This window comes from Sylvia atricapilla, chromosome W, assembly GCF_009819655.1.
Source record: "Sylvia atricapilla isolate bSylAtr1 chromosome W, bSylAtr1.pri, whole genome shotgun sequence".
Classification (NCBI taxonomy): domain Eukaryota; kingdom Metazoa; phylum Chordata; class Aves; order Passeriformes; family Sylviidae; genus Sylvia; species Sylvia atricapilla.
The window spans coordinates 15,155,622-15,171,439 of NC_089173.1; the positions used below are offsets into that span (position 1 = coordinate 15,155,622).

At 42.6% G+C, this 15,818-nt stretch overlaps 1 long non-coding RNA gene across 1 annotated transcript in view; it reads left to right on the forward strand.

The window, feature by feature from the left end:
* Nucleotides 1-10,958, forward strand: part of LOC136373472 (uncharacterized) — a 427,927-nt gene extending 416,969 nt beyond the window's left edge. Inside the window, exon 2 of the long non-coding RNA XR_010745650.1 lies at nt 10,749-10,958. This is a non-coding gene — a long non-coding RNA (uncharacterized lncRNA). The remainder of the gene's footprint in view (nt 1-10,748) is intronic.
* Nucleotides 10,959-15,818: the final 4,860 nt, after the last annotated feature.

The following is a 15,818-nucleotide window of genomic DNA, read 5'->3' on the forward strand; positions in this document are numbered from 1 at the left end:
TCAAGTTGTGTGAGTGAGATAATAAAATTGTGAGTGAGTGTTTGTTGATTAAGTGTGTCATGATGTCGTTTAAAAATTTCAAAGCATTGGCGTCCATAGGTATAGAGATCCCCGATGATTCTCCGCTTGGATGCTTGCTGAAAAATTGGAAAGTGGGTAATTTTGGGCAAAAACTGTGCAAAAAGAAATTAATGGACTATTGTAATTATGTTTGGCCACAATATGAGACTGGGGGAATGCAATGGCCCCGGAATGGTACTTTGAATTCTGATATTATTACTCCTTTGATGCACTTTTTGCGGAATAATGAGAAATGGGATGAGATACCGTATTTGGATTTGTTTTATTACTTGCAAGGAAAGCCGGAGTGGCAGAAAGAGTGTGGTTTGTTGGTGTTGAACGTTACTGCAAATGACAAATGTTTAGGTTGTAAAAGCAGGGAAAATTGTAAGTGCTGTTCTGTCACATTCAAAGAACCTGAGGAGGATGTTTCAATGCTGGTAGCACCCAGTGCTCCTCCTCTGGAATCTTCAGACAAGGGGGATTCAGAGGAAGAGGATGGTAGAGAGAAAATGAGGGAAAAGGAAAAGCCTAGAACTCCTTTATCGGAAAGGACCAGGAGAGGTCGGGTAGGAAGGAAAGGGGGGAGGATGGTACAACCCTCTTTGATGGCTCCTTTGCGAGAAGCAGTAGGACCGCAGGGGGACAGGATAATGGTAAAAGTGCCCTTTTCCCCGAATGATTTAATGATTTGGAAACAATCAGCTGGTTCGTATCGCAAGGACCCGGATCGGGTTGCATGAGTGGTAAAAATGGTTATACAGACTCAAAACCCTGACTGGAATGATTTGCAGGTATTGTTAGATACAGTTATGGACTCCACCGAGAAAGAAATGGTATTTAGAGTAATGTCTGAAAAGGCTTGGGAAATGCTACGATTGCGAGTAGCAGATGACACTTTAAATGATTTAGTGTCCAGGGAGGATCCGGAGTGGGATCCCAATTCGACCGGAGGATACCAGAGGTTGAAGGCTTACCAGGAATTATTGATTGAAGGGGTACGGGCGGGGATCCCGAAAACATTAAATTGGTCAAAGTTGTATTTGGTGCGGCAGGAAAAGAACGAGTCCCCATCGGCTTTCCTGAAACGGTTTAAAGAGGTTGCTAGGAAATTTACTAATTTAGAAGTAGAGGAAGAATCAGGGAAGTTACAGCTGGCATTGATATTCATAGGACAGTCACAGGAGGATATAAGGAAGAAATTACAAAAGTTGGAAGGGGAAGAAACTCGGAATTTGGAGAAATTGTTGGAAGTGGCGTGGAAGGTGTATAATAATCGTGAAAAGGAAACTGCTAAAAGACAGCAAGCTAGCATGTTGGCTGTGTTGCAGCAAGCTGCTGAAGGAACTTTACGAGGGAGAGGACGAGATCGCGGTAGGGGCAGAGGAGGAATGGGTATGGTGGCAAATGGTGGGAGAGGGGGATTTGGAATGGCAGGGCAGACTGGGGGACGATCGAGACTGGGATTTGACCAGTGTGCCCTATGCAAAAATCGGGGACATTGGAAAAATGAATGCCCCCTTAATGGAGGTATGGGAGATAACGGGGTGGTGTCCATGGGGAGTCCGGGCCAACTGAGTGACGGGAGTCCTTTCCAAGGAGGACCGCAAGGTGTCGCTCAAGCCTTTATGATGGGAAGCTATCAGAACCAAAGCTGACTAGACCGAGATTTAAAGGTAATTTTAGAAATAGAGGGGGAACCACGGGAATTTTGGGTAGATACGGGAGCCACATACTCAGCTATAAACACACAGGTTGGGCCATTAAGTGATTCTAAAATCCAAGTGGTTGGGGTAACAGGTCAAATAGAAGAACGACCATTTTTGCGACCTGTGGACATTAAATTTGGGGGGAAAGAATTTGACCACCAGTTTTTGTATATGCCCAATAGCCCTGAATCTTTATTAGGAAGGGACTTGCTGTCTGTGTTGCAAGCAAAAATAACATTTGAAAAAGGAAGGGCGAAATTAGAAATACCAGAAGAAAACATATCTAAACTGTTTTTGGTTAGGGAAGTGGAGTCAGTAGAAGTCCCCAAAGAAATAGAGTTGGCTGTGGTCCCCTGGGTATGGGAAACAGGTATTCCGGGAAAATCTAAGGCTGCACAACCAGTAGTAGTGGAATTAAAAGAAGGAGCCAGCCCGGTAAGAATAAAGCAATATCCTTTAAAATTGGAAGCAAAGAAAGGAGTGGCCCCGATGATATCCCAATTCCTGACCATAGGTATTTTGCAGGAATGTGAATCTGAGTTTAATACTCCCATTTTCCCAGTAAGAAAACCAAATGGTAAGTATAGGTTAGTCCAGGATCTAAGGGCCATTAATAATATCACTAAGGACATTCATCCAGTGGTGGCTAATCCTTATACCTTGTTAACATCTGTGTCAGAAAAATTTCAGTGGTTCTCAGTAATTGATTTAAAGGACGCGTTCTTCTGCATCCCTTTGGCATTTCAAAGCAGGAAATATTTTGCTTTCGAGTGGGAAGACCCAGAGACAGGGAGGAAGAAACAACTCACTTGGTGTCGTCTGCCTCAAGGATTCAAAAATTCACCTACAATATTTGGGAATCAATTGGCTCGGGAATTAGAAGAATGGAAGACAACACAGGTAAAGGAGTCACCTTTCTCATTTGTGATTTTGCAATATGTACATGATATTTTTCTTGCTACTGCAGATAAGGAGATTTGTTTGAAGTTGACCATCGATCTGCTGAACATGCTAGGTCAGGCTGGATACCGGGTGTCCAAAGAAAAAGCGCAACTGGTAAGACCACAAGTTATCTACTTAGGATGTGAAATTTCTCAAGGAGTGCGTAAGTTGGGGGTCAATCGAATTCAGACTATCTGTGCTATCCCGACCCCACGAAATCATCAAGAATTGAGGTCATTCTTGGGAATGGTGGGGTGGTGCAGGTTGTGGATCCCTGATTTTGGATTAAAGGCCAAACCTCTCTACGAGGCCGTGAAAAATCCCGAACTGAAATGGGGCAAGATTGAGGAAAAAGCATTCCAGGCCCTCAAACAGGCACTGAGAGAAGCTCCGGCACTGGGATTGCCTGACCTCAATAAAGATTTTCAACTCTATGTGACCGAGAGGCAGAAATTGGCATTGGGAGTGCTCACCCAAAAATTGAGATCATGGAAACGCCCGGTAGGATACTTTTCCAAACAATTGGACTCAGTTAGTGCTGGATGGCCAGGATGCTTGAGAGCAGTGGCCGCAACAGTACTATTAATACAAGAAGCCAGGAAATTAACTCTTGGAAGAAAAATGGAGGTATACGTTCCCCATATGGTGTTGACTGTTTTAGAACAAAAAGGGGGGCATTGGTTATCCTCAAGCCGGATGTTACAATACCAGGCATTGCTGAGAGAGCAGGATGATATTGAATTAAAATCGACTAATCATCTTAACCCAGCAGAATTCTTAAGAGCAGAAGAGGAAACTGGAGAACTGGCACATGACTGTGTGGAAGTCATTGAGCAAGTATATGCCAGCTGAAAGGACTTAAAAGATGAGCCCTTGGAGAATCCCGATTGGGAACTGTTCACGAATGGATCAAGCTTTGTGGAGAATGGAACCAGGTATGCTGGGTATGCGGTGGTCACCTTGCAACAAGTGATAGAGGCCAAAGTTTTGCCTCCTGGGACCTCAGCCCAGAAGGCTGAAGTCTGGGCCCTAACACGTGCTCTCATATTAAGTCAAGGGAAGAGGGTAAACATATGGACAGATTCTAAATACGCCTTTGGGGTGGTACATGTACATGGTGCCCTTTGGAAAGAGAGGGGCCTGCTGAATTCCCAAGGATCATTGATTAAACACCGGGAAGAAGTAAAAGCTCTTTTAGAAGCTATCCATAAGCCACAGGCTGTTGCGGTGATGCATGTGAGAGGACACCGAAACGAGGAAGGGAAAGCATTCCAAGGGAACCAGTTGGCAGACCGGACGGCCAAGCAGGCAGCCCGAGAGGTATGGACTCAGTTGGTATTATTGCCCACACGAATCAATCCAGCCACACCGTTTATGGATCAACGACCCCTCTACTCGCCAGATGATGAAAAATTGGCAGCATTTGTTCAAGCTCGGAAAAATTTAAGAGGATGGTATGTAACTTCTACTGGACAGGTGGTACTGCCTCAAAGGATCATGAAAACAGTTTTGGAAATAGAACATAATAAATGCCATTGGGGAGCAGAGGCGCTGACAAAATTCTTGAAAAATGAGATAATCTCTAACCAGATGCTAACAATGGCTAAAAGGATCAATGCTATGTGCCCTTTGTGTATTAAGAACAATCCGGTGGTAAGAAAACAGGTGCAGATGGGTAAAATACAAATTGGACCACAGCCTGGAGACTATTGGCAAGTAAACTTTTCTGAGTTACCTAAAGCACAGGGGTATAAATATTTGTTGGTTTATGTGTGTACCTTTTCGGGATGGCCAGAAGCTTTCCCTTGCAGAACAAATCAGGCTAAAGAAGTAGTTAAAACGTTATTGAGAGAAATAATCCCTAGATTTGGGGTGCCATTAGGGCTATCATCGGACAAGGGTCCTCATTTTGTGGCAGGAATTGTGCAGGAGATAGCTAGGATGTTGGGAATCATGTGGAACTTACATACTCCGTGGAAGCCTCAATCGAGTGGACAGGTAGAGAGGATGAATCAGACACTAAAAGGGGAGATCAAGAAAATATGCCAGGAAGCCAAAATCCAGTGGCCACAAGCTTTACCACTGGCCCTACTAAGAATAAGAATCAAATCGAAGGAGAAAGTTGGTGTAAGCCCATACGAGATTCTGTATGGCAAACCTTACCATGCATCCACCTATCAGGGAAACCCTCATTTGGTAGGAGATTAAGTGTTGATGAACTATGTGCTGTCACTAAACAAAACTCTTACAGCCATCCGAAGAGCTCTGCAGTGGAACCGCCCATTGCCGTTGGAAAATCCCGTTCACGACATTGTTCCCGGAGATCAGGTGTATGTGAAGAATTGGAACGCTGAGCCATTAAAAGAAACATGGAACGGTCCTCACCAGGTGATAATGACAACTTACACCGCAGTGAAGGTCGAAGGGATCGACAGTTGGATACACTATACCCGTGTAAAGAAGGCCCCGTCGAAATGGGAGGTGCAACCGCTATCTGCTACCCGAATGGTGTTCAGAGCAAAGCACTGATAACTGTGTTTTTGTATATTGCATATCTGTCAAATGCTTTTGTGGTAGTGGATGTTCCTGAGCCTTTAGTGGTAATACCTGAAAATGCTACTCTGAAATTAACGTGTCTATTTTCTGACAATCAGGGAGCTGGATTCACTGACAGAATTGCCGGATGGAGACGATCAGGAAAGGTAATAAAGGACGGAGTCACAAAATTTTGGGACGAGAATCAGCAAAGAGGAAATACTACCCTTCAAATACCTGGCATTCAGAGACATCAAAGTGGTCAATTTGCTTGTATCATTTGGATAAGAAACAGTTTTGCATATGGGGATTTTGAAGTAAAGGTTTTGGCTGAGGATGAGGCAGCGGTCGGAGATTATCCAATATCAGTAATACCCGTAAGTACCCGAGTAGATATATGGGATGGCCCTCCATTGCGGATAAGCTGTATGTTCAGGTTAGAAAAGATTTGTAGGTGGAAGATACAGGTCAAATGGTGGAAACGGAATCAAGAACAAAGATGGGAAAGTCAAACAAAAGAGACAAGCTGGTGGTTGGAAGGAATGACAGGAAAAGCATGGTTGAATTTCACTAATCCTCGAATAGGGGAGACAGAAGAACAATATTTGTGTGTAGTGTCCTGTGGGACTAATGGAAATTATGGGTTAAGGAAAGTGGAAGCCAGACCACATACAAATGTAGGGATACGCCCTCAACATAGTGTCTATAAAGCTGTCAGAGGGAGAGATGTCATTCTCAGTTGTAACTTGGAATCGGGAAGAAAGTTTTCGGATTACGGATGGTGGTTCAAGAGAAATTTGGTTTCTGGGGAAAAATACAAACTACAGGAAAGACCGGAGTTGTTGACTCTGACTGTCAAGGATGTGCAGGGGGGGGTAGATGAAGGAAATTACATTTGTTGGATAGCCCATGATGAATGGTGGGGGATGGGGACAATAACCGTGTCTATCTGGGAGACGGAGATGAGAGTGACTAGACAAACACCAGAAATTGACCATTTAGTCAGAAGTGCTGATCAGGAAAATTTGGTGGTAAGACTCATAAGGGATTTTGGTCAAATTCAGAATGTAACAACCATTACAGCTTGTCTACCTTTACCACACGCTGCTGGAGATCCTATACCATGGGGAGTAATCCCTGTGACGAATATGCCGACCATGGTAAAGAACGGGACCCGGGAATGTAGGAATGAATTACACAATCGAACTAAAACGGTAGAACGGCTGATGGTGGTTCGGAAACAGTGGTCAACTCCAGGACAACGTGCAGATTGTAAAGCACTTCCAAATTCGATTTTTACAAAAATAGGTAGATTTAAGGATGTGGGATGGTGTGAATATGATGAGATCCGGAAAACTAATCAATCTATTGTAGAGCATTATTATGAGATGGTATGTCAAGAAAATAAAGTTCAGTGGGAAAATTGGCAGGCCATTTGGGGACCAAACTTACTGGAGACATATAGTTACTTAGGGGACATAGGATGGTGTATAGAATGGAAAGGTTTGAAAAATCAAACTCATGGGAGGGTCGTAAGGGGAGACTCGGCTCATCGGAAAGGGAAGGAGCAATTAGGGAATTGGAACTGCACACAAGTGTTTACATGTGATAGTCCAGAACACCAAATCGGATTAGTACCGGTGTTAATATTATTGAAATGGGGATGTGAATGTCGAGGATATAACCATACTATTAAAGGAACCTTAAAAGGGACAAATCAATTGGATTGCAAAAATACAATGGTTAGGAGCCCAGGGAATTTAGTTTGGATTATGGGACACGGACAATGGACTACTCACATGCCCATAGATAGTCCTGTCACTCAGATAACCTTAGGGGTACCTACTTTATGTCCATTTTGGAGACAGTGAAAATTAACAAGTGAGGAAATGAAAGGACGGACCCGACGAGAAACCGGAGATGAGTTAGGTCCTGAGGATGAGTGGCATGAACCATCAGGAAGAGTAAAATTTGGGTGGGTGTTGGAATCTTTGTTTGCCCAAATTTCAACTTATCGTAATAGGGAAATGTTATATAAGTTAATGGGACAAACCGAAAGGCTGGCTGCAGTCACAAAAAAAGGATTCAAAGATGTTAATTTGCAGTTACAGGCAACCACAAGGATGACAGTACAGAATCGTATGGCATTGGATATGATATTACTCAAGGAACATGGGGTGTGTGGGTATTTGAAGGGTAAGGATGACCATTGCTGTATACACATCCCAAATGTGACTACCGAAGTAGAGAGGGATATTAGCCAATTAGACCAAATTGAATCAAAAGTCCAGGAGGTAGAGAAGGAGGCAGAACATAATTGAGTTGGAGCTTTATTTAGCTCATTTGGAATCCAGATCTCTGGTTAGATCTCTTCAGTGATACAATATGTGATCATGATTGTAATAATCATTATTGTAGTAGTAATCTCATACAGGTGCCTTCTGGGAATGATTATCCGGGAAGGAACTCATACCCGGAAGATCATGAAAGCAGTAACCCGAAGTGAAGTAATAGCTCCAACTTCTAGAAGAACTGCTCCCCTGCCGTATGTTGAAACCACAACTTGAAGAATTGAGCATCCTTGCAAAGAAGATTTTTGAAGAATGCTCAAAAGGGGGGAAATGTTACCAAAATATCAGAAAATCATATAGCAGTAGTTATGCTAAGGCTTCTTGGCTAGCATTAGGGCACTAGGCCTTGGGAAGGTAGCCTGGGAAGGTGCTGGGTCTGTGGAAACAATAATCAAAGGGATTAGCAAAGCATGAAGAACATGCTGAAAGGGAAAACCGTCTTAAAGATAAAGTTTGAAATATTACTAGAAGGGGGTCTAGTGACGGAGGAAAGTAAATTTTGGTAATTAACCTATAGTTTTAAATAAGACAAGCATGTAGAATTTATTACTTTAGAAGTCTGTTACCTAGTAGATGAACGTCATTGCTTTATCAAAGAATTTTTCTGTTTGTCTCGTAGTATGATGAAGTAATCTTTGTAAAAAGGTATAAAAACCTGAGTCTTGATGAGGGTCTTTGGGAATCCTGATTTGGGACATTGGTCCCCAGGTCCCCGGGCCCCGAATAAAGCACGACATAAACTGACTCCTTGTTAGTTTGTGTTTTAACTTCGTTCCGGGCAACAGTGGGAACTGACAGGAGTTTTATTCCCTGGCAATTACTTCTCATGCACAGCCCTTCTGACAAAGGATAAATAATTGAATAAATACTCTTCTGCATTGTAAAAAGCCAAATTCTCAGCTATGACAGTCCTCAGATCCCTACAAACTCCCTGTCCAGTTCAAAACAATCTCAAACTGAACAAGACACACCAAAATAAGCAGAAATTCCTTACATAGCAGTTTAACTTTCATAACCAACTATTGGGGAAGATGAATCAGGGAAATCTTATAAATATGATTGCTTAGCAAAAGATTCTGAAAATATGAAACCTATAACCAAAATAGAAATGAAAGCTTAATTTGAGTTGTAGGATACCAAGCCTTAGTTACTATATAACCTGAAAACAATAGTCTAGCCAGCTGAAGGAGGATCCCTTTTGATTGAACAATATTCTTCTGCTGGCTGAGGGATCCAAAGGTCAATGTAGCAAAACAGAAAAGTCTAAAGAGTAGCTTTTAGAGTTTAAAATGTAACACAATATGGTAATGTAGTAGTTCTTATAGGCTATATGTAGATTCTATACAATTTGTGTCCTGTACTGGTTGGTTAATGTAAATTATAATATTCACCACAGTAAGAGAAATATCGTATTGTAACAAGAACTTAGCTCTCTTGGCTCCCGCTTTTTTTGCCCGCTCCTTCCCTCTTGCTCCTTCTCTCTTAGCTTGCCCTCTCCCTCTCTCTTGCTCAGGCACGCTTTTAGCTGTGGCTGGCAGCTTAAGCAGAGCTCTTGCACCCACGACCTATGCAATAAACCGCATGATCAAGAGCTGCCCTGGACTCCAGAGATCTCTCCCCTTGATGTCCCATCAGCTCCTACAGCCTCCTACAACCAACCACAATTCTCCCACACACAGTTTAACATGGAAGGATTTGTAACCCTCACTTTAGGAACAAGATAAAGAGCCTTTTTTGGGGGTTGGGAGAAACCTTCTCCCAAAGATTTGCAATTATTGTGGTTTATTGGATGGGAATGGTCCAAGTTTTGATAATTTTCTTGGAAGATGCTAATTAACAGATCAATGTTATGGCCCCAGCTGACCTTCACATGAGTTTTCCAAGGGGTCTCCATCATAAAAGCACAAAGGTCTACATGTGACACTTTGTCTGGTTTTTGCTCCAACAAACAGGAAACACCAACTGCTAATAAATGCCAGCAGTGAAAAAACACTGTAAAGTACTGGGAAAAGATCACTCCTCACCTGAATATTCCACATTAAAAAAAAAAAAAAAATAGGAGGTGGAACCAAGGGGTCAAAAGTGTAAAAACCTCACCTCTGAGCATCTGCTTGAGCAAACCCTGGGCCAGGCAAGCAGAGAGTAGATGTTTTATTATCTGTGGCCTGCTGTGAGTGGTGTTTCAGGGAGCTGCAGGCCCAAGGAAGGGCATCCAGCATCTATGTGAAGGATATGTGTTTACAGCTATATTGAATATTGATCTATGCATACTCCACTGGCAATAAACTTCTTAATATGTACTTGAAAATCCCAACTCATACATCCTTCCCATGAAGGCTCAAGGGCAGGGGGAGGTCTGATTGCTCTGTAGAAGTGAAATTTCTTTGTGTGTCTGTTGAAGGAGTTAAACAGGGTATGATACATGATCTACCCTGAGGAGGGGAAAGCCAAGAGCAATTCTGCAGTGTAGTGGTGTGTTTTTTACTTTTATCAGTTTTCTGTAGGTATTTATTCCTTGTTTTATATTGTTTTATATAAGTTATAATGGTTTGTCCTATGCATCCCTATGTTTAACCCCTTCATTGTTTCCCCCCCGTTATAGTTATATGTCAATCATAAGTTATATAACTCCTGGGCCCAGTCCATCACTTTGAGGCCTCTCCCTGATGTCTACAAAGTTCTAGTGAGGACGTTGAGTGATTGGACAGGGTCCCGGTTGTCGCCTCTTGTTGGGGGTTAGATTTTGTTCCTTTTAACTCTAAAGAATTTTTTCCCCATAAGTTACCAAGGAGACTAAATGTCGTACTTAAGACTATTTAACAAAACAAAGGGGTGGTCGAAGCTCGGAGGGGGTGGGGGTTTAGGGCAGAAAAAAGGACAGAGCTTCAGGTAGCCGGTCTCTGGTTTTCGGAGTTCGGGGAGAAAGCACAGCTGGGTTGGTGCTCCTGCTGGAGGATTTCACTGCAGTCCAGTCTTGGGAAATCTGCCATCATCTGCTCGCCCTGAAACTCTGAGCTTCTCTGCCGCCCTGCGAGAGCTGGGCCAGCCCTGCCCCGCTGTCGTGGTTCCATCAGTGCTGCTCCTCTTGCTACAGAGTGACCCTGCATCCCCCTGCCCTGCCAGGAGATCCTGCCACTTCCCAGCTACCGAGACTCTTTTTCCACTGTTCCCAGCTTGGTGCTCTGAGGATCCTACAAAGGCACCGAGACCAAACTGCCCTGGGTTTTTGTGAAGCAAAGTCCTCGAAGTTCTTGCTACTGTTTTTGTTATCAATGCTGTAGTTGTTTTTGTTGGGTTTTTTGTTTGTTTGTTTGTTTGTTTTATACATACCAGTAAAGAACTGCTATTTCTATTTCCAAAATCTTTTGCCTAAAAGCTTTTAACTGAAAAAATTATAATTGGAAAAAGGGTGGTGGTGGTGGTTTACATTCTCCATTCCAAGAGAAGCTCCAGCTTTCCCTGGCAGATACCTGTCTTCCCAAAACCAAGACACCCCTCTTGCATTATTGATTTGTTATTATATTTGTCATTCATGTACAGAGTCGCACCCTTCACACCCTGGATTGGTTCCAACCTGTACCCTACTCCCATCTCCTCCCCTGTTTATAAGATGCTGTCCAGAGAGGAACCTCGCTTTTGTGGGCTAACTCTCTGGGTGAGAACAAGTCCCGCGTGGGCTGAATAAACCCCAGTTGAAGTTCCCCATAAGAGACCTCTCTTTATTTCTTGCCACTGTTCAGGCTTCTGCGGGGCAACAACCCACAGGATCGGGGACGTATCCCAGGATACGGAACTGTACCTTCACTGCTGCTCTGGTGCCAGGGCTAGCCAAGACCCCAGACACGGGTCCCGAGAGACACACTGGACCCCAACACTGCAGGTTGGTAAAACCTACAGTAGGAACCATTGTGCATTGCTGAAATTTAAAATGGATGCAGATTTTTTGTTTTTTAATTCTGCACTTATTCTGCAAACGTTTTAACAACTACTGTGAGAAAAATAATTTTTTTAAAAAGTCAATGAACTACCAAAAAAAAAAAAAAAAAAAAAAAAAAAAAGGAGAAAAGCAAAATCAAGTGTTTTGACTTGCAAGTGCATGAACAGCCAACCACAGCTTTATATCAATGTACAGGAAGCCTAAAGCAAATCCAAGAGTCTTTAATACCAGCTCTGCCACTCCAAGTCAGAAGTTACTGTATAATCAACTCTCCCTGCCATTCCTTGGCCCTGGGAATCAGCACTAATAAATGTCAAGAACAGGACTGACCAACTTCCATCTCTTATCAAAGGGCAATGGATGCAGGACCTCAGGTGTCATTTTGGTGTGATTTTTCATCAAAAATAGTAAATTACATAAAATCCTGTGCACGTGCCTTTTACTGCAGGGGGTTTTACACCTCAAAAAGTTGAAGATATCAAAGACTTGCAAGTAAATTCAGACATTTGTTTCCATGCTGACAAATTTCAATCACATTTTACACTCTTATCCAGTAAAGGAAAGGGGAAAAAAACCCCCTTATTTTCTTTCCAATTCCCACTGTGGCATCCCTTGTAACTTAATAGCAATTGCATACCTACAAAGCAAAATATCATGCCAGGTATGAGACTAACTAAAAAAAAAAAAAAAAAAAAAAAGCTCTTAATTTATTGAATTACTTCTTTTTCCATGTGGATCTTCCAGGAAACAACATAGAACACACCAAAATTTCACACACACAGAGACAATTGCTGACTTGCATCTCAAATTTGACATTACCCTCTTAACCACAACTTCATCACTAAGTTGCCACAAAATTCATTCACATTTGTTTCCTAAAACTACTGTAGAAGTTGGGTCTGGGTGGAGATGAGTCTCCAGCCAGAGCCTCCCCTCTGGCAGTGCCCTGTCTTGTCCTCTTCCCAACTAAATCCAGCTCTTACTCCCTGTGCTGCCCCTTTCCTCTCCCCCAAACCAAACCAGGTTCCTGCACCACAGACCAGGAGCTGCACAACCTCCCCAAGCCAGATTTAGCATGAGAGGTGCAACCTCCAAACCAATTTCCAAACTTCTGGTGACTTTTGAATAAGAAATGGAAATAGGGAGAAGCTAACATGAATTCTGACACATCCAGAGTGAATCCTACAGACTGATTAAACATTTCCTCAGCCACTTCTCCTAAACTCTGCAGTTAGTCATTATTGGGAATTTGCTTCATTTTTCTTAATCACTTCCTAGAACATTTTCCCTTGACAAGAGTTGAATCCAAGCTCCAAGAAGCAGGATTTGGATGCCTTGGTCCATCATTTGTGGTCAGCATCCTACAAGTCATGGAAATAGCACAGGAAGAGGAGCTAGGACATCCCCAGGAACCATAGGGGCCACTATGCTTTGATACCAGTCTTTCCCAATTTTTATGCTTTCACAGTTTTTTCCTGCCTTTGACACAATTCCCAAATAGGCTTGGTGTTTTGGCTCGTGGGCAGTCACACCTGACACAGCTTGGCACAGTCACAGAAAAGACTGAAGTTTTTGAAGCACAATTTCAAAAATATGACTTTAGAGGGAACAGAATTCATTCCTGGGAGTCACATGCTCCTGCCTTTTCTGAGAAACTACAACAACAGGAGAAAACAAATGCTGGGAAAAGCATGGAGAAAAACAGGATACCTAATTCCTGCCTTAAAGCACCATGTTTAGGTTGAGGTCAGCTCCAATGGCAGAACACAATGCTGGAACAAGTTGACCTTCTCTGGCATAGACATGATTTCTCAAGAAAATTAACCTTTTTCTCACCTGCAGACAGAACAACAGAAACAAAACAAACAACCCATAAATCAACCAGCAAACCTGTTATTTTAGAAAAGACAGAGTAGTGAAGTAAAATTCTTCCAAAATACCCTCACATCATTCATAGAAACAGAAAAACAATTACAAAGCAGATCAGATCCTTTCTTTAATTGATTGCACTCAAGTACTTTCCTCAAGTAGAAATGTTGCCAAAAAAATAAAGCAAAAATCAACGAGTATTTAAATTTCAGGCATCAGTGAAAACATAACTTCTTCTGGATTGCTTTCCAGCAGTTTATACACTACAGGAAAGATTAAAACAGTCCCTGTTAATCCTGTAATAAATGATCAGTCCAATTTCATCAATATGCCATTTTATTGGAAAATATTATGAAATAGGATTTATGGAAAAAGCCAAAATCAAACGGACAGCATCGAGCCCGGGATCAATACTGGGTGAACTACAGATCTGGCAGCGTGCCATATCCCTCCCTGTTCACAAATTCTGCCCTTGCATGGTCCACTTTTATACAGTTTTTCTTGCCAGAGGCAAAAGTTGCCTCATTCCATTGTCCACTCCGCTGGTGTTTCAAATTCATATTTCTTTACTCTTCTTCTGCTGGTCTGATGAATGGTTTTCCGGGCAGTGTTGGGGCTTCTGATTAGGTTTACGGGAACTTGGCACTCACATGCCCACCCAGTCCGATGTAGATAAGATCCCAATCAGGTGTTGATCACCGGGTCGTTGACAATCCCATCTCTGGAGAGGACCCATCTCCTCGTGGGGGACACCCTCCTTTGTATTGTAGATGGGTGGCTCTCCTATTCCTGGAAGCGGCTTGTAGTTGCACCATCACTTTTTATTTTGTGGAGGCAGAGGCATTTGATACAGTGTATTTTTATACAGAATATCTTTCTAAAAACACGAATTAATTCCCTGATATTTATAACAATCCCGTCCAAAAATGAAGCTTCGAAATGTTGCCTTGGATTATTACACAAACATAAGAGATCATTAAAAATGCAACATGGAGTTTTGGAGAGGGTGTTGTGGGTGTTTGGTTATTGCTATTTGGGAGTTTAAAACTTCTCTTTTAGCAATAAGAGGACTAGAAGAGTTAGAGGAAAGGTTAAAGAAAAACCCAACCAAAACCCTCTTGTCACATCTGTCATCAACCCTGGCCATGCCCTACTGACCGAGCTTCAGCAGGAGCTGGAATGATCCTGTTCTACAGTGGTGACAACTCTGGAACCCAGGTAGACCCCAGCTGAATGAAGCAAAACCAAATCAAAGCTCTTGGAAACCTGTTTTTTCCACATTTAACACTAAAAGCAAGGTCAATCCATGCTGATGAGGAGTTCTGCACTTGTTTAGTTATTAATGATGTATTAATTCAATGTTTTTGCCCTAAGGCTTTAGTTTGGTGACTCCAGGTCCACCTTTCAGCTGTCACTGTCCCAGCACATTAGTCCAAAGTTCCAGCACATCAGTCCAAACACCACTGAAAATATCCTCACACACTCCCTGAAAAAAATGTCATACTTGGACCTATACAGTGCTCCTGCTGCAGATTTTCCTGGGAAAAACCTTCATTCCTTGATGCAAACTGCACCTGTCACAGCACCTGCCCTGTGCTGGAGAGGCATGAAGAAGAATTGCCCTGATTTTGGAGCTTATAACATCGCAGTGCCAGAGCTCAGCAATGGGGAAGAAAGAAAATGGATTGAAGTCAGGATTCTTCATAATTTGAGATTCTAGGAGTGTAAAATTTATAGCAACTTGCATCTCTAATTAAGAGTGCTTCTCTGTGAGGGCTGACATTCCCATCCCTCTGGCTGGGGGGATTCAGCTCTGATGCCCAGAAAAGCAGTTCCTGAGAAAAAACAGCTCTTCCCCTCATAGTCCTTCACTGCAAATCAAAATTCTTGTCATGATCTGTCCAGTCTCTTCCCATAACTTGCTCAAGAACTTGTTTTCATTTGCTATGCCCTCTTTTTTTCCAGGTAGAGCTCCTGGCCCCTTATCTCGCATGAAACTTTTTCAACTCTCTTGGCCTCTGCCTTGGATTTCTTGCTCTTATCTTCCAAATAAAACAAGGCAGAGATCTGTATTGAAACCCTATTGACACAAAGTGATCTAATGCAAAGTGCAGCCAAACCCAGAAATACTTTTACTGTGTCAAGTCCCCAAGTGCAGCTCTCAGGGCACTTTGGCCAAGCTGGGTGTTGAACTAATGACTGAACAACCCCCTAGGCAAAAGCCACCAGAAAGTGCTAATCCTTCTGCTGGAGAAAGTTTATCATGCTGGGGTTAGGTTACAGCCATGGCAGAGAGACCAGATAAATCCTTTTAAATTATATTCCACTAAATGATTATCCATTAAGTGGAAGAGGTATCTTCTGCACTAAAATCTTTGCTACTCAATAGAACTAATGACAAATTACAGCTGACCA